The 24,308-nt window shown below is 46.1% G+C and overlaps 1 protein-coding gene and 1 long non-coding RNA gene across 4 annotated transcripts in view; one reads left to right on the top strand and one right to left on the bottom strand.

The window, feature by feature from the left end:
• The window catches only part of LOC134351741 (uncharacterized), a 34,855-nt gene extending 18,537 nt beyond the window's left edge, over window positions 1-16,318 (bottom strand). Inside the window, exon 1 of the long non-coding RNA XR_010019247.1 lies at window positions 13,564-16,318. This is a non-coding gene — a long non-coding RNA (uncharacterized LOC134351741). The remainder of the gene's footprint in view (window positions 1-13,563) is intronic.
• Window positions 1-24,308, top strand: part of yaf2 (YY1 associated factor 2) — a 161,475-nt gene that overhangs the window by 100,328 nt on the left and 36,839 nt on the right. The window lies entirely within an intron of this gene.

Raw genomic sequence — 24,308 nt, 5'->3', positions numbered from 1 at the left:
TGAAAGGGTGCACGTGGACGGAATTGGGCAGTCAAAGGGTGCACGTGGACGGAATTGGGCAGTCAAAGGGTGCACGTGGACGGAATTGGGCAGTCAAAGGGTGCACGTGGACGGAATTGGGCAGTGAAAGGGTGCACGTGGACGGAATTGGGCAGTCAAAGGGTGCACGTGGACGGAATTGGGCAGTGAAAGGGTGCACGTGGACGGAATTGGGCAGTGAAAGGGTGCACGTGGACAGAACTGGGCAGTCAAAGGGTGCACGTGGATGGAATTGGGCAGTGAAAGGGTGCACGTGGATGGAATTGGGCAGCATTGCCGCCTTGGGCTGGCTAGGCCTATAACCTGTAAATAGAGACCAGAACTGCCGGCAGTACTCCAGGGGTGGTGTCACTGATGCTATGTATAGTTGCAGCATAACCTCCCTGCTCTGATGTTCAATCCCTCTGGCAATGAAGACCAATGTTCCCTGCTCCAGTTGTCCATTGGCCAGGTTGAAGACCTTCAATTGTGCTGTACGGAACAAGGCCCGTTCCAACGGCTTCTTGTCAATTGCTGCAGAACTTGTTTTCTGCCCCAACTCGAGGAGTTCTTCGTGTGCTGTTGAACTAATTATGTCTACATCTCCTATCTGCAGTCGTTCACCACAAAGCTGAGCTCTGATTGATGTTTGACTGGGAGCTAATCCAGCAACCATGTGGGTTGATGGATGAAGGGCACTTGGTACTAATTAGATGCAGACATCAAAGTTCATTAGGAAAAGGACAAGGTTCCGCAGCCAGGTTTTAAGCTGTAGGAAAGGGATAACGAGGCAAAATGTCTAATGTGGTCACTCTACCTCACGCTGAGTATAGCAATGGAAGGCCAGAGAGGTGTATGGGGAGAGTGTGCACAAGGGAGGGCTTTAGGTTTCTGGCCTTGGATTCACATCCCGACTCAGTAGATGTCACTGGTACAGGAGAATGAGGGGAGATGGGATGGAGGTATACAGAATTATGAGGGATATAGATAGGGTTAATGCACGTAGGCTTTTTTCACCGAGGTTGGGTGAGACTAAAAGTAGAGGTCATTGGTTAAGGGTGAAATATTTATATAAAATATATGGAACATGAGGGGGAGCTTCATCACTCGGGGTAGTGAGGGTGCAGAATGAGCTGTCAGTGGGAGTGGTGATTGTGGGTTAGATTTCAATGTTTTGGATAAGTACATGGATGGGAGGGGTATGAGGGCTGTGGCCGGGCTGCAGGTTGGTGGGACCAGCCAGAATAGGAGTTTGGCGTAGACCAGAAGGGTCATGTGTTGTATTGAACTGCTGCTGCTAACTTAACAAATTTCGCTTCACATGCCGGTGATAATAATTGTGATTCTGATTCAAAGGGACCTGCTTCTGTGCTGTGGTGCTCTAGTACCTCAGCAGTCTCCTCTGCCACAACAAGCAGGTTTCCCTTTCTGGTCTCTGATCAGCCCCACCTCTCTCCTTACAGCCCTGCTGCTGCTCAGCTGCCAGAATACCTGTGCGCACACCTAACATTTACTGCTAGTGTCCTCCCTGCCCTCTCTGCGCCCCTCTCGCGTCCTCTGAGCTTCCCCTGATGCATTTAGTGCTCACTTGGATGAACAGCCTGGTGTCTGTCACATACTTTCTTCCCGCCCTGTTGCCCAGTGAGTTCTCACCTAAATTCACCTGTCCTCTTCCGTTACTGGAAGATATTTACCCTGTTACTGGAACATCTTCTCTGGGGGGCGGGGGGGAGGTTTCTTCACTCAGGATGGTGAAAGTATGGTATGAGCTGCCAGCAGCTGGTAGACTTGGATTCAATTGTATCAAATAAGAGAAGTTTGAATAGGTACCTGGATGGGAGAGGTATGGAGGGGTTACAGTCTGGGTACAGGTAGATGGGAGAGGTATGGAGGGGTTACGGTCTGGGTACAGGTAGATGGGAGGGGTAAGGAGGATTACGGTCTGGGTACAGGTAGATTGGTACATGGATGGGAGAGGTAAGGGGGGTTACAGTCCAGGTGCAGGTAGATTGGTACATGGCTGGGAGAGGTAAGGAGGGTTACGGTCCAGGTGCGGGTAGATGAAATTAGGCAGAATAATAGTTTGGCATGGACTAGATGGACCAAAGAGCAATTCTATGCTATTGGGTTCAGTGGCTCTATTACTAGGCAAAAAAACAGACTGGCATGGGCTAGATGGGCCGAAGGGCCTGTTTCAGTGTTGTCGTGCTCTTTGACTCTGAAGTGGAATGGATGGCGAAATAGACCAGGAACCATAAACTGACATCATTAGTGGAAGGGCGTGTTTCTGACTGGAGAGGAGGGTACATGCATCCTCAGGGATTGCTGTGGTGTTAAAGACTTGAATTTCATTCTGCAGGGTGTAGTTTCGAGTGAGTATAGTGAACATAGACATGAATAGACTTCAGAGAGAGCTACAGTTGTTGGGTTTTCTCAGAGTCCTTGAAGATTCTTGCACATTTCACTGTTGCTTCAATCTCGGAACTGAATCATTCCAGTCACCGTTGTGTAATCACGCATTCCTCTTCAGCTGAAGCAGAAGAGAATCGTTTCATCTCCTGTTACATTTGACCTGAAGGCAGCCCTCGTGTAATATTTCCAAATGTTTTCTCTCCCTAGCTAAATCTCCTGTTGCTCACTATCCACAACACAATATTTTGGGTGCATCACACAGAGGTGCGCGTGGTCAGGTAGATGTCGGAATTATCTGCAGGTGGCGATTATATCCTCCAACCCAGGGTTATTGCAGACTTCAGAATTCATCAAACAAACACTAAGCTGACTAATGCATTCATTATAATTTCTGTGATGTAGTTCATAAGGCACGTACAACAGTTTATGAAAGTAGACATTGGTAGCCAATCACTGCAATGATCCAGTCATTTTTATGATGCTTGAAGCTAATGAACGTTTTAAGTAAGAAAAAAATCAGATATATCAAAGTTCAATGTAAATTTATCATCAAAGTAATATACCATGTACAACCCTGAGATTTGCTTTCTTGTGGGCATAGTCATTATGACCATAATGAGTCAATGGTAGATCACACCAACCTTGGGTGTTCAACCAGCGTGCAGTAGACAACAAGCTGTGCAAATACAAAAAGGAAGAGAGAGAATAATAATAATAATAAGTAAGTAATAAATGTCAAAAACGTGAGATGAAGAGTCATTGAAAGTGAGTCCATTGGTTGTGGGAAAACTGCGATGATGAGGCAGGTGAAGTTACCCCTCCGGTTCACGAGGCTGACGGCTGAGGGGTAATAACTCTTCCTGAATCAGGTGGTGGGAGTCCTGAGGCTTCCTTCCCAATGGCAGCAGCAAAAAGGGAGCATAACCTGGGAGTTGGGATGTTGCTTTCCTGAACAACGCTTCGCGTAAATGTGCTCAGCGGTGGGAAGGGCATTACCTGTGATGGACTGTCTGCACTTTTTGTAGGAGTTTCCATTCAAGGGCATTGGTGTTTCCATCCCAGACTATGATGCAGCCAGTCAATAGACTCTCCACCACACATAGAGGTTTGTCAAAATCTGACCAGAAATGAGCTCAAAGGAGAAATTCAAAAGATGGGAAAATTGTATTTTTTTTAAATTCCAAAATGCAAGTAATCTCCTCTACTCTCTCTGCACATGACTGTGTGGCCAGGCACAGCTCAACCGTTATTTATAAATTCACCAACAACACCACTGTTGTTGGCAGAGTCTTCGATGGTGAAGGGGTGAGATACCATCTGTCTGTCTATGCCTCCCATAATCTTATCGACTTCTATCAGGTCTCCTCTCTGCCTCCACCCCTCTAGAGAAAACAGCCCGGGTTTGACCAACTTCTCCTTACTGCTCATATACTCTAATCTGGGCAACGTCCTGGTGAGCCTCTTCTGCAACCCCTCCAAAGCCCAGAACCGAATACAATACTCCAGATGCAGCCTAACCAGAGGTCTATAAAGTTTCAGCAGCAACAGGAGTTGGTAAATCTCATGACGTAGGTCAGTGATAATAAACCTGATTATGGATTTCACACTCCACCTATTTCTTCTTTTTCCCGCACCCCCCCCCGCCCCCAGCTTCTCCATCCCAAACACAGTCCTGCTTTTCCCCTCTCTGCACCCAGAGCTAGTCTTTATAATTCCCCGATATTGTCTTGCCGTGAGCTCTGCTGATGTGGCGTCTCCGGGGCACGCTCTGCTCAGGGGCTAAACCCCTGGTCCAGGAAACACCATTTCCAGCTTCAGTCGCCTCTCAAACTTGGGCGTACCTTCACCCATATGGCAACCGGAGCAACTCGTCATTCACCTGGCTGTGAAGGTGACTTGCAACTTATAAGCACATTTTTGGTGATGAACATTCTAACTGGAACAGCTCTTGTGGTTTGAAAACTGCTACTAAATTTAGAAGAACTTCCACTGGAATCTGCCTTCGCCCCTGAGGTTATTCTAATTGAAATCCTTAAATTGTCCTTACAAACTGTGCTCTGTTGTAAACCTGCCAAAATCTTGCTCCTTCACTCATAGGAGTTCTATCAGGTGTACCTTAGATTCCTGAGGTTTGTTTTGCTTCCCGATATTGGAGTGCTTAACAATACAGTTAGGTGGTGAGCAGACCAACAACAAACCGCTCATCTCTCTGACTTAGTCTCCTTTGAGCACTGGAGTAAGTGTCTGCCGGGAGACCTGTTAGCTTCTGAGAGCAACACACAAGCTGTCTGACCTGCTGAGTTCCTCCAGCATTATCTATGGGAAAGAGTATAAACAGTCGACGTTCTGCTGCGATCAGCTTTCCTTTTCCTGCTCTGCTGCATGTTGGTGGGAGGGCTGGGGGGGTGGTTCAGAGAGCTGATGTTCCATCATAAACACGAGAGATTCTGCAGATGCTGGAAATCCAGAGCCAACACTCACAAAATGCTGCAGGAACTCAGCAGGTCAGGCAGCATCTATGGAAAAGAATAAACGGTCGACATTTCGGGCCGAGGCCCTTCAAGGGGATTGGAAAGGAAGGGGACAGAAGCCAGAATAAGGTGGTGGGGAGAGGGAAGAGTCGGTGAGATCCAATTGGTGGGGGGGGGGGTGGAGGAGCTTTGGTGCATTTCTCTCTATTATCCTTTTGGATGAGCTGGAAACCAGTGCTGTGTTCAGTTCATGAGAAACAGTGAACTCTTAAGCAAATGAGCTGTCACACTGAGCATGGAAACTGCCCAGCTTGTGTTTAATCTGTGGACCAAGATCATGAGAGGCATGTAATTCTGAGTGTTATGGTATTTTAGACCTCGTCACTTGGCTTTATTTTGATCATTGGGGAGTAGAATGTTTTGAGGCCTAGCCATCAGGCTTTGTCTCAAAGTAAGGTTCAACTTTCCTGCTTTAAATTTACACCTGTCTTTATTTTGCATCTGTTTGCATGGGTTAAGTTAAGTGTTGCTGGAGATTCAGTGTCACCCCACCCCGTCACTGCCCCCAGTTAATTCAGTAATGCATGTGAAGTGTGTTCCTCTCACAAGATCGACCATGTCCAGAGATAACAGATTGCAACAATCTTAAGGACAATTATGAGGGGTATAGATAGGTTAAATGCAAATAGATTTTGCCCCTCAGGTTGAGTGAGACTAGAACTTGAGGACGTGGGTTAAGGGTGAAAGGTGAAATATTTAAGGAGAACCTGAGGGAGAATTTCTTCCCTCGGTGGTGAGTGTGGAACAAGCTGCCAATGGAAGTACTGGGTGTGAGTTTGATTTGAACATTTGAGAGAAGTTTGAATAGATAATTGGATGGGAGAGGTATGGAAGGCTATGGCCCACATGCAGGCCGATGGGACTAGGCAAGAACTGGATGGGCCAAAGGCCTGCAGTATTTCTATGCTGTGGTGCTCTATGCTTCTTGAGCTAATTTAGTAGTGGAAATTATTTTTAAAAAGGATAATTAATGTTTAAAAAGTACTTAAAGCATGAAAGAATTTAAGATGAACAAGACAAGCATGGTAAGGCAGAAGATGGGATAGATCTATGCTGTAAAAGGTAAAAATTGAATTTGAATCATTTTCTGATGTACAAAATGCAGTAAAGCAAAATATTCTGGATGTGAAAACAGCAGATTAATTCCACTAAAGTGGTGAACTGACTACAGGAGCGGATACAAGTCCAACTGTGGCTGATGTTATTCTGAGGCACGAGCTCAAAATGGAAGGACATCCCTTTAGAACAGAGAAAGGGGGAAGTTTCTTCAGCCAGAGGGTCTGTGGAATTCATTGCCACAGACAGCTGTGCAGGTCAAGTCACTGGGCATACTTAAAGCAGAGGTTAATAGGTTCTTGATTAGTAAGGGTGTCAAAGGTTATGGAGAGAAAGCAGGAGAATGGGGTTGAGAGAAATAATAAATCAGCCATGATGGAATGGCAGAGCAGACTTGATGGACCGAATGGCCTATTTCTGCTCCTATGTCTTATGGTCTCATTGTAAACCGTATTTTTGTCCTGTCAATGTTAACACTTAACCTTTCACCTCCTTATTGATCAAGTATCTATCCACCTCTGGTTTAAAATATTCGAAGACTCCGTTTCCATTACTCTCTTCGCCCCTGAGGTTATTCTATTTGAAGTCCTTAAATTGTCCTTACAAACTGTGCTCCATTGTAAACCTGCCAGAATCTTGCTCCTTCACTCATAGGAGTTCTGTCAGTTTTATATTAGATTCCTGAGATTTGTTTTGCTTCCTGATATTGGATTTCTTAACAATACAATCACGTGGTGAGCAGACCAACAACAAACCACTCATCTCTCTGACTTATTCTCCTTACAGTGCTGGAATAAGTGTCTGCCAAGAGACATGTTAGCCGGGGAGAGTTCCAAAGAATCATGAGCCTTAGAGAGAAAATGTACCTTCATGTCTGTCTGTCTGTCTCCATACCTCTCCCTCTCCCCTCCCTCTCTTTCTGTCTCTATTTATTCTTTATATTTATGTTCTACACTTTATTCATAAGATGTATAAGATCACAAGGGGCGTCAATGAGGTAAACAGTCTTTTTTCCAGACTGGGGAATCGAAACCCGGAGGGATAGTTTTAAGGTTAGAGGAAAAAAGGGGTGTGAGGGGTGATTTTATTTTTTGCCCAGCAGGTGGTAGATATGCAGAACCCGCTGCCAGAGAGGAAGTTGTTGAGGCAGGTATGTCAGGTACTTTTAGAAGTATGTGCACAGGTGTGTGGATGACAAGAGTGTAATGGGCTACGGGCCCAGTGCTGGGATATGGAATTAGCTTGAAGCTGTACAGCTTTTCCCCACCATTGAGCACACCTACAAGAAGCACTGCTGTAAGAAAGCAGCATCCATCATCAAGGATCTCCATCACCCAGGCCATGCTCTCTCCTTCATGCTTCCATTGGGCAGGAGATACAGACGCCTTAGTTCCAATGCCACCAGGTTCAGGAACAGTCATTACCTTACAAAGATCAGGCTCCTAAACCAGGGTGGATAACTTCACTCACCTCAACACTGAACTGATTCCACAACATCTGGACTCACTTTCAAAGCCTCTACAACTGAAATTCTCAGTGTTAATTTGTTAGCTAGTTACTTTGTTAGTTTGTTGGTTGTATTTCCTTTCTTTTTAAATCTTTTTATTTATTTTCCAAAATTATAAACAATAACAGTATTGATACAGAGATTGGAATAATCTTATTGTTGATAAACATGTACAAAAAAGATTTCAAATACCGTAATACAGGTGTAATAGACTTCCAAACTCTTAATATAGTTAATCATAGAGAAAAAAAAAGAAAAAGAAAAAAAATGCAAAGAAAACCCCCCCCAAAAAAACAAAAAAAAACTAAATACTAATAAGTCAGAGAGATGAGCAGTTTGTTGTTGGTCTGCTCACCACGTGACTGTATTGTTAAGCACTCCAATATCGGGAAGCAAAACAAACCTCAAGAATCTAATATCAAACTGACAGAACTCCTATGAATGAAGGAGCAAGATTTTGGCAGGTTTACAATGGAGCACAGTTTATAAGGACAATTTAAGGACTTCACATAGAATAACCTCAGGGGCGAAGAGAGTGATGGAAATGGAGTCTTCGAATATTTTAAAGCAGAGGTGGATAGATACTTGATAAGTAAGGAGGTGAAAGGTTGACTGTTAACATCGACAGGACAGAAATACAGTTTACAATGGGACTATAAGACATAGGAGCAGAATTAGGCCATTCAGTCCATCGAGTCTGCTCTGCCATTCCATCATGTTGTATTTCCAGTTTGTGTTTTGCACGTTGATTGTTTTGTCAGTCTCTGTGTGTAGTTTTTCATTGATTCTATTGTATTTCTTATTCTACTGTGAATGCCTGAATGGAAATGAACCTTAGGGTAATTTATAGTGACATATACCTATTTTGATAATAAATTTACTTTGAGCTATATGTTCTGTGTATCTGACACCCACTGAAAAAGGTTTCCAAATATTGAAGCTCGTTGTAAAAAGCAGGCATGACTGCAAATCTCCAGGAGAAAATGAAGTTTGTTTTTTTTTGTTTTCCCAGAGGTGCCTTTGACTTGAGTTTAAAATGTGAGTTGAGGATGTGCACTCAGTGGCCACTTTGTTAGGTACAGGAGGTACCTAATGCAGTGGCCACTGAGTGTATGTCCGTGACATTCTGCTGCTTGTAGCCCATCCACTTCAAGGTTCAACACGTTGTGCATTTGGAGATGCTCTTCTGCACTTCACTGTTGTAACACGTGGCTATTTGAATTACTGTTGCCTTCCTGTCAGCTTGAACCAGTCTGGGCCATTCTCCGCTGATCTCTCTCATTAACAAGGCTTTTCACCCACAGAACCGCCGCACACTGGATGTTTTCTTTTTATTTGTCACACCATTCTCCATGAGCTCTAGAGACTATTGTGGCTGAAAATCCCAGGAGATCAGCAGTTTGAGTTCCTCAAACCACCCTGTTTGTCACCAACAATCATTCCGTAGTCAATATACTATACAATATATATAGTAGTGACATACTGTGTCTGGTGCTCCCGATGTGGCCTTCTATATATTGGTGAGACCCGACGCAGACTGGGAGATCGCTTCGCTGAACACCTACGCTCTGTCCGCCAGTGAAAGCAGGATCTCCCAGTGGCCACACATTTTAATTCCATGTCCCATTCCCATTCTGATATGTCTATCCACGGCCTCCTCTACTGTCAAGATGAAGCCACACTCAGGTTGGAGGAACAACACCTTATATCCCGTCTAGATAGCCTCCAACCTGATGGCATGAACATTGACTTCTCTAACTTCCGTTAATGCCCCTCCCCCATTCTTACCCCATCCCTTATTTATTTATTTCCCCCTTTTCCCCCTCTTTTTTTCTCTTGTTCCTCTCACAATCACTCCTTGCCTACTCTCCATCTTCCTCTGGCACTCCCCTCCCACTTTCTTTCTCCCTAAGCCTCCCGTCCCATGATCCTCTCCCTTCTCCGGCCTTGTATCCCTTTTACCAATCAACTTTCCAGCTCTTAGCTCCATCCCTCCCTCTCCTGTCTTCTCCTATCATTTCGGATCTCCCCCCTCCCCCTCCCACTTTCAAATCTCTTACTAGCTCTTCTTTCAGTTAGTCCTGATGAGGGGTCTCGGCCCGAAACATTGACTGTACCTCTTCCTATTGATGCTGCCTGGCCTGCTGCGTTCACCAGCAACTTTGTGTGTGTTGCTTGAATTTCCAGCATCTGCAGAATTCCTCTTGTTTGCATTCCGTAGTCAAAGTCACTTAGATCAACATTTCTACCCCGCTGTTTGATCTGAACAGCAACTGAACCTTTGGACCATATCTGCATGTTTGTATGCATTGACTTGCTGCCAAATGACTGGCTGATAAGATACTTGCATTAACAAGCAGGTGTACTTGTTAAAATGGCCACCGGGTGTACGGTCCAGGATGGCCCTGCACACAAGCACCGTTAAACTGCTACACTATTGGAACGGGTGGATACTCCATACATGAAGGCTGCTTTCTCTCTGCTAGCGATGGAATTGACGTAAAAGGCATCCTGCCGACACATTCACCGCTGTGTCAGTCCTGAATTATAGCTTCAGCACTATCTTTAAGTGCAGTGGGCAGTAATTCCAGCAATTAATTTATAACTGCTGATGAATGCCAAAGCATTTGGGAAACATTTGTAGAGGAATGGAACCTTGTCCTTAAGGCTATCAGTTATTCTGGAACGTTGAGCAGAGCAGCCAAGTGTTGTCGTTGATGTTCAGCTCACAAGGTGAGTGCAGAATGGACGTTCCTTCCCCATTCCATCTGTCTCAAAATGGAAAAATCCTGTGCAAGAGGGAACGTGGTCCCCAAATAATGGAAGGTAGCAAAATTGTAATTGCACCCCAGCGGGACTTGCCAGCCAGTCAGTCAGAGGGGGCTTGCGCTTTGGGAGTCTCCTGCTTTGAAAGCCAGGATGTTGACTGAGATTTGTTTTAGTTGCTCATTTTGTGCGAGTTGGCCTTAAAACAGTAGCGTTATATTTGGCCAAGTGGTTGAGGTGTTCATCTAGTGATTTGAAGGTCGCTAGTTCAAGCCTTGGCTGAGGCAGCGTGTGTGTCCTTGAGCAAGGCACTTAACCACACATTGCTCTGCGACGATACTGGTGCCAAGCTGTATGGGTCCTAATGCCCTTCCCTTTTACAATATCGATGGCGTGGAGAGGGGAGACTTGCAGCATGGGCAACTGCTGGTCTTCCATACAACCTTGCCCAGGCCTGCGCCCTGGAAACTTTTCAAGGCGCAAATCCATGGTCTCATGAGACAAACAGATGCCTATATATTTGACAAAAGTACAGGAGGTTTCTGCAGGTGCTGGAAATCCAAGCAACACACACAAAATGCTCTAGGAACTCAGCAGGCCAGGCAGCATCCATGGGGAAGAATAAAGAACCAATGTTTTAGGCCGAGACCCTTCATCAGTCTCCTCTGCATACATGCTGCCTGACCTCCAGTGTTATGTGTGTGTTATATTTGGGTGGCGGTATGGAGAAGTGCCTCTACCAAAGGAGGTGTAAGGCACTCCTTCCCTCCGCTGGGCTGCAGGTCACCCTTGTGCTTAGTCCCCCGATCAGGGTCACATGAAGCCATGGGAGCATGGATGGTTATATGAGCAGCTGGTGTGCATACCAAGTCCTGGTTATGTGATCACTGACACCAGCCAGTCTCTGAAACGTATTGATAATGGCTGGAGTTGCCTGTATGGTAAAGACACTGCCCAGAAAAGGGCAATGGGAAGCCACTTCTGTTGAAAATTTACCTAGACAATCGTGGTCACGGAAGGACCATGATTCCCCACGTCATGACAAGGCACATAATGAATGAGCCATTGTTACTGGAGTGAAATCTGTGTGGGAAAAGCGTCGCGTTTTACCATATACTTTTCCCTTCCCCACTCCTCCTCTGCAGTGTTCTGTCTTCCCAGTTAAAGAGTCACATGCCTTTTGTGTGTTTTGACTTCTTGCCTCTGTGAACTTCCCTCAACAATTTTCTTGGTGGACGAGGTGAAACTGGGTGGAAGCTTTTCCAGTCTTGGCCAGAGCGCTCCCTCTAACCGCAAAGGTTTTGTGTGGAACTGCTCTCATTCAGCGGTTACTGCGTGTGACAGGAAAGCAGATTCACTTGACTCACTGGTGTCCGTCATGTACACCAGAGGAATGTCAAATAACTCCTTGTTCAAGGTCTTGCTTCCTTCCAGTCAGCTGGGAATTGTTTAGTGAGTTTTTTTTAAAATACATTGACAGAAAATATCTTAAGATTTAAACTGAGCGTGCACTAGGAAATGTTGCAGCTGTTGGTGAGTGATTTGCAAACTGTTTGTTAGATACTGGTGGCCACCTGTATTGTAGCGGAATTACATTCCAGTGAAACAGGAGGCTGGTCACCTCACTACAGGAAGGATGTGGACACTACAGAGAGTGTGCAGAGGGAATTTACAACAATGTTGCCTGGATTGGAGAGCGTGCCTTATGAGAATAGGTTGAGTGAACTTGACCTTTTCTCCTTGGAGCGACAGAGGATGAGAGATGACCTGATAGAGCTGTATAAAATGATGAGAGGCATTGATCGTGTAGCTAGCCAGAGGCTTTTTCCCAGGGCTGAAATGGCTAACATGAGGGAGGATAGTTTTAAGGTGCTTGGAAATAGGTACAAGGGGGATGTCAGAGACAGGTTTTTCCACACAGAGAGTGGTGGGTGTGTAGATTACACTGCCAGCAACAGTGGTGGAAGCGGATACAATAGGGTCTTATAGACTCTTAGATAGGTACCTTGAGCTTAGAAAAATAGAGGGCAATGTGGTAGGGAAATGCTAGGCAGTTTCTAGAGTAGGTTACATGGTTGACACAATATTGTGGGCTGAAGGGCCTGTAATGTGCTGTAGCTTTCTGTGTTCCATGTCTGTAGCGTGAATCTGTATACTCTTATTCGTCATGAAACAGGTGTTTGGGTTTAGGGGCAATTGCATGATATAGTTTTTTTAAATTCCCATATAAGTTCTGTCAGACTGAATTTTATTCCATATCTCAAGTTTCGGCAGTAACTTGTGAATTCTGTAAGTATAGATTTCCCGAATGGCAGTAACACAAGAGGTTGCTGGTGTTGTCAAAGAAGCTATTTGCTTTGATACACAGTTGTGCAAACTTTAAGCTTTAGGTAAAAGTCAGAATCAGGTTTAATATCACTGGCATATGTCATGAAATTTGTTGTTTTGCAGCAGCAGTACAGTGCAATTCACAAAGATACTCTAAATTGCAATGCAAAATATATTCTATAACGAATTAAATAGTGCAAACAAAAAGAGCAAAGCGTAGTGAGGTAGTGTACATGGGTTCATTGTCCCTACAGAAATCTAACGGCAGAGGGGAAAAAGCTGTTCCTAAAACCATCAGTGTGTGGCTTCAGGCTCACGTGCCTCCTCGCTGATGGTAGCAATGAGAAGAGGGCATGTCCTGGGTGAAGGGGGTCCTTCATGAATGCCACCTTTTTGAGGCATCACCTTTTTGAAGATGCCTTCGATGCCGGGGAGGCTAGTGCCCATGATGGAGCTGGCTGAGTTTACAACTTTCTGCAGCTTTTTCCGATCCTGTGCAGTGGCCCCTCCACACTAGATGGTGATGCAACCAGTTAAAATGGGTACCAATTAACCATGGTACATCTGTAGAAATTTGCGAGTTTCTTTGGAGGCATACCACGTCTCCTCAAACTCCTAATGAAATATAGCTGCTGTCGTGCCTTCTTTGTAATTGCATCAGTATGTTGGGCCTAGGCCAGACCCTCAGAGATGTTGACCATAAGACATGGGAGCAGAATTAGGCCATTCAGCCCATCGAGTCTGCTCCGCAATACCATCATGGCTGATCCCGGGTCCCACTCAACCCCATATTCCTGCCTTCTCGCCATATCCTTTGATGCCCCGACCGATCAGGAAACTATCAACTTCTGCCTTAAATATACACACAGGCTCGGCCTTCACCGTAGTCTGCAGTAGAGCATTCCACAGATTCACTACTCTCTGGCTAAAAAAATTCCGCCTTACCTCTGTTCTAGAGGGTCGCCCCTCAATTTTGAGGCTGTGCCCTCGAGTTCTGGATGCCCAGGAACTTGAAACTGTTCCTCCTTTCCACTGCAAATCCCCGAGGACTGGTGTATGTTCCCTCGACTTCACCTTCCTGAAGTCCACAATCAATTTCTTGGTCTTACTGACATTGAGCTCAAGGTTGTTGTTGTGATATCACTCAATCAGCTGATCTATCTTGCTCCTGTACACCACCCCGTCACCATCTGAAATTCTGCCAATAATAGTTGTGTCATCAACAAATTTATAGTTGGCATCTGAACCATGCCTCGCCACATGGTAGGAAGGGACATGATTATAATATACTCCCTGGAGCCAAGGCAGTGGCTTTAACTTTCACTGCTGTGCGATTGATGCTTCTGTACGTCAAGCAACTTTAACATTGTACATTGCAACAACAACGCAAGGTCACCGCCACACTTAAAGTGATTAGATCCTGGCTACTTTGCTGTGCCTTCAGTTCTAGAACCTGCCTTTGGTGTAACCCCAACCACTGGGAGGAATTGTATGTGTCCAGGACATAGAGGTGGGCAGGAAAAATCATTACTCACCCAACAAACTGCCTTTTACAAAGCTCCCTTCCAGAAAGCACTATAGGGTGATTAAAACGAACACTTCACGCCATCTTCACTTCATTTCACGGTATAGAAATTGTCCTGTCCAAGACCAAAAGAAGCTGCAGAAGATCGTGAACACGGCACAGCACATCACACAAACCCCAATCTTCCGTCCTTGGACTCACTTTTCACCGCACGCTGTTGGAACAGTGCTGCCAGGATAATCAAGAACACGACCCACTCAGCCAAGACACTTTTCATCCCCCTTCCCTCCGGGAGAAGGCTCAGAAGCTTGAAGACTCGTACGGCCAGATTTGGGAACAGCTTCTTTCCAACTGTGTTAAGACTGCTGAACGGATCCTGACCCGGATCTAGGCCGTACCCTCCAAATATCCAGGCCTGCCTCTGAGTTTTTTTGTACTACCTTACTTTCCATTTTTCTATTTTCTATTTATGATTTATAATTTAAATTTTTATATTTACTAATTTTTACTATTTTTAATATATTTAATATTTGTAATCCAGGGAGCGGGAAGCGCAGAATCAAATATCGCTGTGATGATTGTACATTCTAGTATCAATTGTTTGGTGACAATAAAGTATAAAGTATCTTACAAGTGTCTTTCCCCAAGCAGTTAATGTGATCAGCCATTCTGGCTAGCCCCCACCCCTCTTTATCTGTTACGTCAGTCACTGCACTGTAAACACTTTAAACCTCATTTTATAATGCTGTTTACGTTGTAAATACACACTGGTATTCAGGCATGTTATTCCATGTCTGTACTTTAACTTCCAGCACATTTTTATATAATGCTTTCTTTTTTATAATTGAATGTTTTTACATTGTGCCAACACGCCACAACAAATTCCTAAATGACAAAGTTGATCCTTGCCTGTTGGTTGGTGGAGGCCTCTGTCTTCCGGCTGTCACAATCATTCCAGGGTTCATGAATCAGCTGGGCAACACGGAACTGGTCTGTGTTCACTCGGAGGGGCTCGGAGGATGGTCAAGGTATCCCTCAGGCTCCCTGCTGTCCCAGAATTAGGACGGGAGCTAAACACACGACACGTTTCACCTCAGCACAGGCTGCTGGGTGACCAGAGCTGTGCAGCCAAAAAGCCTAGTTTCTCAATGATGTCCAGACTGACAGAACACTTCCAATGTGCGTCTTCATGTGCACTGGAGTCTCTCTGCCTCTCACCCGGCTCTCTCAGCCCCACTCGTCGCTTTGACCAGCTCTCATTCCTCACTGCACCAGGCGCGTCTTACCTGTCCACCTCTCTTGGTGCTTGGGGCAATGAAGTGGGCGAGTGCAGATTCGGAACTCTTGCCCTCATGATACACGTGAACACATCGCCGTGCCATGTGCTGCTTTTGGACGAGTGAGCCACTGACAGTGCATTCCAATTGAAATTTTGTGCAGCCACAGTCAAGAGCAAGGAAGGGGTTATTCCTTTGTGGTTAATGTGACTGATGATTATTTCTAAAATTGCTGACAAATAATTACTATAATATAATTTTCTTACCTACGTCAAGCTGGCCATGGTGGATCCAGATAACTTGTCATTGAAATGATCCAACTGCGGCTCAATGGGAATACATAGAATAACAGTTTGGCACACACTGGATGGGCTGAAGGGTCTGTTTCTGTGCTGTAGTGCTCTATATCATTAGGACGAAGAATTAGGCCGCGGGTCGCCTATTGCAGCCAACCAACAGAGGAGACAATGAGGCAGTGTGGGAGAGCCTGTGTGAGTCACACTGGAATCCATACTTGGGTTGGGGTTGTCCCTTCCTGTCAGTACTGCCCTCTGGTGTTCACTCAGTGGAAAAACAAGCTGGGCCACTCAGGGACTTGGGCTATGTTATTTTTTTTCTTTGTGACTAAGTTTTTCTGAAATCTTAACCATATGTGCTATTTGTGCAATGTGCTGTTGGTAATGTGTTTTGCACATTGGCCCCAGAGGAACACTGTTTCATTTGGCTATATACATGTATGGTTGAATGATAATTAAACTTGAATATTGATTTAACATTGTCACATGTATTGAGACAGTGTGTTTTTATGCCATTCAGTCAATTCATTCTGTAATATGCAGTGCACATCCTCCAGTTTGATCCAGTGTGTCAAGCTTTTGCCTTTTTATTCATTTGATGGAGAATCTATGCAGTGCTAATACCTTCCTGCAGTTTATCAACAATAAATGCAACAGTGTGGTGAAGAACTTTATAGCTTCACAAACAAGAGGAAATCTGCAGATGCTGGAAATCCAAGCAACACACACAAAGTGCTGGCGGAGCTCAGCAGGCCAGGCAGCGTCTACGGAAAAGAGTAAACAGTCAACATTTCGGGCTGAAATCCTTCGGCAGGACTGCATTCAACATTTCGGGCTAACATTGACGGTACTCTTTTCCAGAGATGCTGCCTGGCCTGCTGAGTTCCTCCAGCATTTTATGAAGGTTGTAGCTTCCTTGCCTTTAGTCTGGGCATTCAGTACAAGAGTTTGAACACCAAGTTACTTACAGCTGAACAAGATGTTGGTGAGACTGTACTGGAATATTGCATGCAGTTATGGTCACTGTACTATAAGAAAAGTTGTGAAGCTAGAGAGAGTGCGGGAAAAAATTCAAAGGATATTGCCAGCATTGGAGACCTTGAGTTGTAAGGAAAGACTGGACGGGCTAGGACTGCTTTCCCTGGAGTGAAGGAGGCTGAGGGGTAAACTTATGGAAGTTTTGAAAATCACGAGGGACATGGATAAGGTGGCAATGTGAGGGAGACTACAGATGCTGTAATCTTAACCAAAAACCAGACTGCTGGAGGAACCCTGTGGGACAGGAGTCATAAAGGTGAGTGGCCGAGGATTTTTACCCCCCGGTGGGGGTGTCTAAAACTTGAATACATAGGTTTAAAGTGAAAGGGGCAAGAGGTGGTAGATACATAGAATGAGCAGATTGTCATTATAGTGATTGAAAGAAATTTGGACAGGTACAGGTTGAAAAGGTTCAGGTGGATGTGGGTTGAATTAAATTGACTTTATTTCTTACATCCTTCATATACATGAGGAGTAAAAAAGTCTTTGCGTTGCGTCTTCGTCTGAATGTACAATTTATAGTATGTACAACAGCACAGATAATATAGGCACATGAGATTTGTTTAACTGGGATGCTTGGTCAGCATGAATGAGTTGGGCTGAAGGGGCTGGTTCCAAGCTCTGTGGGTCAGAATCAGGTATGCGGTTTTCACAGCTACAGTACAGTGTAAGTCATAAAAAACCTATAATTTACAAAAATAAATAAATTGTACAAAATACAACAAGGTAGCATTCATGAACTGTTCAGAAATCTGATGGTGGAGGGGAGGAAGTTCTTCCTGAATCATTGAGTGTGGGTCTTCCCACCTCCTCCCCATGAGAAGATGACGTGTCCCAGATGATGGTCCTTAATGAGGGATGCCTCCTTCTTGAGGCATCATGCTTAGAAGATGTTTTTGGTGGTGGGGATGGTTGTGCCCATGATGGCAGGGTGGCTGAGGCTATAACCCTCTCTGGTCTCTTTTGATCCTGTGCATTGGAGACTCTGTACCTGGCGGTGATGCAACCAGTCAGAATGCTCTCCAGGGTACAACAATATAAATATTGACAAAGCAAATCTCCTGATGAATAATTGCCACTGGCCTGCCTGCTTCAAGAGAATATCGGTATGTTGGGCCCAGGGTAGATCCTCTGAGATGTTGGCACCCAGTTGCTCACTCTTTCTACTGCTGACCCCCTCAGTGATGACCGGCGTGTGTTTTCCCAACATCAGAATCAGGGGCAGTTTTATTGTTATTTTTCCGCAGCAGTGCGATGCAATTTTCCTTACCTGAAGTCCTCAGTCAATTCCTTGGTCTTGCTGACACTAGCGCAAGGTTGTTGTTGCAACACCACTCAACCAGCTGATCTGTCTCGCTCCTGTACGCCTTCTCGTCACCATCTGACTGCCAATAACAGTGATGTCATCATCAAATTTATCAATGGCACTTGGTGTTGTGCCTAGCCAAAGTGTAGGGGATGTACGTTTGAGATGGAACTGGTCAGAAAAGTTGGTTTCTGATTTAACCTTGTTTCACATGAAATTTTTAGGTTTCAGGATATTATAGTTTTTAAGTCAATTTACTGTTTTTTTAATTTTTTTTAAACAAGCCTACTTATAAGTTTAGTCGCCGGCCACTCGACCATGGTTTTCGGTTGGGCACCGGATGCTTGGAGAGATTTGGTGGGGGCAGGCGCTCGGCTGGGGGCCGTGGTTGAGTGGTCAGTGACTTGGGCCGGCTCCTCCACCGTGTACCTGGACCTGCCCAAGGCCTCCGCCTAAGGAAGGGCCGAGCTCAAAGAAGCGGCTGCAGCTGGAGGCCGACACGGCCTCGGGCTCGAGTTCGGCGGGGGTGGTGGCAGGCGGTGCCAAGGCGGCCAGCGAAAACAACTGGAGGAGAGGCTGTACTCGGTGCTGTTGCAAGATCGAAGAAAATGGAGGTGCATAGCCGCCAACCCCAGATTTGGGACAGCACCCACTGACTGACTGATTTATAAGAACACAGGAAATAGGAGCAGGAGTCGGCCATCTGGCCTGTCGAGCCTGCTCCACCATTCAATAAGATCATGGCTGATCTGACCATGGACTCATCTCCATCTACCTGCCTTTTCCCCATAACCCTTAATTCACTATGCAAAAATTTATCCAACCTGGTCTTAAATACGATTACTGAGATAGCTTCCACTGCTTCATTGGGCAGAGAATTACACATATTCACTACTCTCTGGGAAAAGCAGTTCCTCCTCATCTCCATCCTAAATCTACTCCCCCGAATCTTGAGGCTATGTCCCCTGGTTTTAGTCTCACCTACCAGTGGAAACAACTTTCCTGCCTCTATCTTATCTATTCCCTTCATAATTTTATGTGTTTCTAACAAACTTAACAGCTTTTGTTTTAAATTTTCACAAGTGCTTTAAAACACTTTGATGAATGATGACGGTACTGAGCCAGTGAATGGACTGCCGAGACCTTTAGTTGCCCACGGAACACTTACCTTCAGAAAGCACTGATTTAGGGGTCTGGCATGGACAAGACTGGGCAACCAGCTCACTGACCCTATAGTGGGAATGGCAGCACTTGTCCGGAATGATGCTGCGGTTAAAGGCATTAAATAGTGGGGCTGGGTTAATTTCCTTTGAGTTTGGATGCAAGTATGGCAAAAGCTTGCAGGCAGCACGAAGATGTGGGTGGACCGTATTGTAGGCCACGTCTTTGGAGTTATTATTGTATGCCATGACTGTGTGACTCTGACCATCAACTCTTGCTCCAGCGGAGTCTCAGATGTAACCAAATAAATACAGGAAGTGTGGGAACTAGGCAGCTCGAGAAATACTTGGTGTTTCAATGAAGAGTCTCTTTATCTGAGTTGTCCTGACGAACGGGCCCCGAATGAGATGTTAACTCTGTTTCTCTCCACAGGAACTGCTGGATCTACTGAGTGCCTCCAGCACAACCTTGTGTATTTCTCTTTAAATTTCGGATTTCCAGCTGCTGCAGTATTTTGTTCTGATGTAACCGGTCGTCTTGACATTCAGCCGTTTATACTGTAGCCAGCTGTTGTGGTTCAGAATCAGGTTAAATATCACCAGCATTTGTTGTGAGTTCACATCTACTCGTTGAATAAGTCACGGGTGGGCAGATCCCTTCCTCCCTGAAAATCCAACTCACTGCTTGGACCCAGATTTTATTGTTCTTCATAATTCACGTCAAGCTCCGAGACAGGAGAAGGAACAGTTTTGACACATGGTTGGTCCTCCGTAGGAGAGTTCTGTTCTGTTCTGGTCTGGTCTCCATACTGTAGGAGGATGCCATGGGCTGGACAAGGTGCAGGCGAGATTCCATGAAGGGTTTTATCCCAAGAAGACGGCATCCATCGTGAGGGGCCCTCGTTGTCTGGGACATGCCCACTACCAGGAGGACGTACAGGAGCGCGAAGGCCTGCAGTCCATGTTTTTGGAACAGCTCCCCTCCACCGCCCCCCCCCCCCCCGCCACACCACCACCGGCAGCACTACCTCAATATTTCTCTATTGCGCTGTTTAGTCATTATAAATTTTAATGTAATTTTTGTCTTTTTTTTAACAATTCTTTTGTAATTTAGTAGTGGTAGTTTTCATACCTTGATGTGTACTGCTACCACAAAACAATAAATTTCAGGCGTATGTCAGACTCCCCACCATTGAGCACATTTGCAAGGAGCACTGCCACAAGGAAGCAGCGTCTGTCATCAAAGAAGCTCCCCCCTCTCCCCCCTCTCCCCCCTCTCCCCCTCTCCCCCCTCTCCCCCCTCTCCCCCCTCTCCCCCCTCTCCCCCCTCACCAACATTCTGGTCACACTCTCTTCTCCCTACTACCATCAGGAGGGAGAGTGCAGGAGTCTTCGGTCCCACACAAGCAGATTCAGGACCAATTTCTACCTTACAGCCATTTCAACCACCTCAACACTGAGCTGATCCTGTGTCCGACACCTTAATCTCAAGGATTCTTTGCTGCCAATATTCTCAGTATTATTTATTTGCGAGTGTGTGTTCTTTTGCAAATCGGGTGTTAGTTTTTGTTTGTGGACGGTGTAGTTTTTTTGTAAATTCTATTGTATTTTTCCTGTAAATTCCTGCAAGGAAATGAATCTTAAGGTAGTATATCATAACATAGACATACAGTACTGTGTGCGAGGCTTAGGCATAGATACATAGCTAGGGTGGCTAAGGCCCTTGCACAGCACTGTAGTAATTTTATGTATTGTACTGTACAGCTGCCACAAAAAAAGAAGTCATGACGTATGTGAGTGATGATAAACCTGATTCTGATATGGGTCTCTATTGTGGACTGAGCAAGGCAAGGGAGCAGGGAGAGGGGAGTCATGGTAGGGAAAAGCGAGAGAGGGAAGCACCAGAGAGACATTCTGTAATGATCAATAAACCAATTGTTCGGAATCAAATGACCCTGCCTGGTGTCTCAGGGATGGGTGTGTCTGTACCCATGCCACACCCCCACCCTTGGCACTCCTCTGCCACCTGTCCCAGCACTCAACAATTATAAAGAATTATATATAAAAAAATAAAGTTAGAGGTTAAAGTACGGATTTAGGATAAAGTGTGTATAAATACCTTAATAGTAGCATGTATGTACAATGGAAACAGCATTATAAAATGTGGTTAAAAATGTTTATGTTGCCGTGGTGATAGACGCATGGGTGAGGTGCTAACTAGAATGGTTGATCAGAATAACCTCCTGGGGGGAGGAAACTTTTAAGATGTCGTGAAGGTTTTGTTTTAATACCCCTGTAGTGCTTTTGGAAAAGGCAGTTTGCAGGGTGGGTTGTGGTTTTCCTGCCCACTGTGCAGGGTGGGTAGTGGTTTTCCTGCCCCCTGCTTTGCCCTGGACATGTACCCTGGTACACTGAACATTTGCAGTTTCTGTTTGCAGCACAGTTCCCCGGCACTGCTTGTGGAATAGAAATTGATGCCTCTATTTATAATGTGGAAGAAAGCAAAGCCGTTATTTATGTAACACCTTATGACATCTTGCTCAAAGCCCTTTGCAATCAGTGGATTATATTCAAGTTGAGCGACTGTTATTTAGGGAAATGTGCCAGCTGTTTTAGTTTGGGACACGTTCCAGGAATGGTAATGACATGCATCGCCACTTGTTGAGGGAGAAACGTTGGGCAGGGCTCCAAGCAAACTGTTTAATTTCTGTCATCTAATTGCAATTTTCTAAGTGTTTATTTAAGTGCTGCAGCCCAAAACCTGTATGTGTGTTTGAGCAGACTGCAGGGTTACGTAGACCTAAGGTGATTATTCGTCACAGGCAGAGTTTCCGGCTCTTCCCCTTCGCCTGACACTCTCGTTCCCCTCGTGCTCCTGACACCGTCTCATTCTCTGGCACCTTGTGTCCTCCAGACAGGGACACGGGTACTGATCGTCAGCAAGTTGTTCAATTCTGAAACCATTGGGGGCGGGTCAATAGCGTAACGCTATAACAGCACCAGTGACTGGGGTTCAATTCCCGCTGCTATCTGTACGTTCTCCGCGTGAGCACATGGCTTTTCCCCAGGTGCTCTGGATTCCTCCCACATTCCAAAGACCTATGGGTTAGTTAGTCACATGGGTATAATTTGGCGGTGTGGGTTAGTTGGTCGCAGGGGTATAATTTGGCAGTGTGGGCTTGTTGGCCTGTTAATGTGCTGTATTTTTAAATAAATCAAATAAACCTTCCACGGCACCTCCTGAGGAGCAGTAATCCTGGCTGATGTTCCTTAGCAACAGGGTCTTGAGGACCTGAGTTTTTGGAAAAGGTTGGATCAGTTTGGACTTCATTCCCTGGAGAATAAATGGAGATATTATTGAGGTGTACACAATGCTGAGTGGCATAGATGGGGTGAATGCATGTGGACTTTTCCCTGTCAGGTTGGATGAGACTAGAACGAGGGGTCGCGTGTTTAAGGTGAAAGAAATTTAAAGCAGAGCCTGAGGGGGAGAGTTTCTTCGCTCAGAGGGTGGAGCGAGTGTGGATCAAGCTGCCAGCAGAAGTGGTGGATGCAGGTTCAGTTTCAACATTTCAGAGAGGTTTGGCTGGGTACATGGAAGGGAGGGGTGCAGAGGGCTATGGTCTGGCTGTGGTTTGGCTGGGTACATGGAAGGGAGGGGTACAGAGGGCTATGGTCTGGCTGTGGTTTGGCTGGGTACATGGAAAGGAGGGGTGCAGAGGGCTATGGTCTGGCTGTGGTTTGGCTGGGTACATGGAAAGGAGGGGTGCAGAGGGCTATGGTCTGGCTGTGGTTTGGCTGGGTACATGGATGGGAGGGGTACAGAGGGCTATGGTCTGGCTGTGGTTTAGCTGGGTACATGGAAGGGAGGGATGCAGAGGGCTATGGTCTGGCTGTGGTTTGGCTGGGTACATGGAAGGGAGGGGTGCAGAGGGCTATGGTCTGGCTGTGGTTTGGCTGGGTACATGGATGGGAGGGGTACAGAGGGCTATGGTCTGGCTGTGGTTTGGCTGGGTACATGGAAAGGAGGGGTGCAGAGGGCTATGGTCTGGCTGTGGTTTGGCTGGGTACATGGAAGGGAGGGGTGCAGAGGGCTATGGTCTGGCTGTGGTTTGGCTGGGTACATGGATGGGAGGGGTACAGAGGGCTATGGTCTGGCTGTGGTTTGGCTGGGTACATGGATGGGAGGGGTACAGAGGGCTATGGTCTGGCTGTGGTTTGGCTGGGTACATGGAAGGGAGGGGTGCAGAGGGCTATGGTCTGGCTGTGGTTTGGCTGGGTACATGGATGGGAGGGGTACAGAGGGCTATGGTCTGGCTGTGGTTTGGCTGGGTACATGGAAGGGAGGGGTGCAGAGGGCTATGGTCTGGCTGTGGTTTGGCTGGGTACATGGAAGGGAGGGGTACAGAGGGCTATGGTCTGGCTGTGGTTTAGCTGGGTACATGGAAGGGAGGGGTGCAGAGGGCTATGGTCTGGCTGTGGTTTGGCTGGGTACATGGATGGGAGGGGTACAGAGGGCTATGGTCTGGCTGTGGTTTAGCTGGGTACATGGAAGGGAGGGATGCAGAGGGCTATGGTCTGGCTGTGGTTTGGCTGGGTACATGGAAGGGAGGGGTGCAGAGGGCTATGGTCTGGCTGTGGTTTGGCTGGGTACATGGATGGGAGGGGTACAGAGGGCTATGGTCTGGCTGTGGTTTGGCTGGGTACATGGATGGGAGGGGTACAGAGGGCTATGGTCTGGCTGTGGTTTAGCTGGGTACATGGAAGGGAGGGGTGCAGAGGGCTATGGTCTGGCTGTGGTTTGGCTGGGTACATGGATGGGAGGGGTGCAGAGGGCTATGGTCTGGCTGTGGTTTGGCTGGGTACATGGATGGGAGGGGTGCAGAGTGCTATGGTCTGGCTGTGGCTAGATGGGACTCAGCAGAAAACTGAGTCGAAATGGGCCTCTGACATCCAGTTCAGTGCACCATGTCTGTGAACACAACCTCGCTATTTCTTTTTGCCACTTAATTATCTTTGTAACTTACGCTATTTTTTTATGTCCTGCAAATGTGCAGCTGATTCAAAACAACAAATTTCATAGCATAT

This window comes from Mobula hypostoma, chromosome 9 (genome assembly GCF_963921235.1).
Source record: "Mobula hypostoma chromosome 9, sMobHyp1.1, whole genome shotgun sequence".
Taxonomy (NCBI): domain Eukaryota; kingdom Metazoa; phylum Chordata; class Chondrichthyes; order Myliobatiformes; family Myliobatidae; genus Mobula; species Mobula hypostoma.
This window is presented reverse-complemented; position numbering and strand designations above follow the sequence as displayed.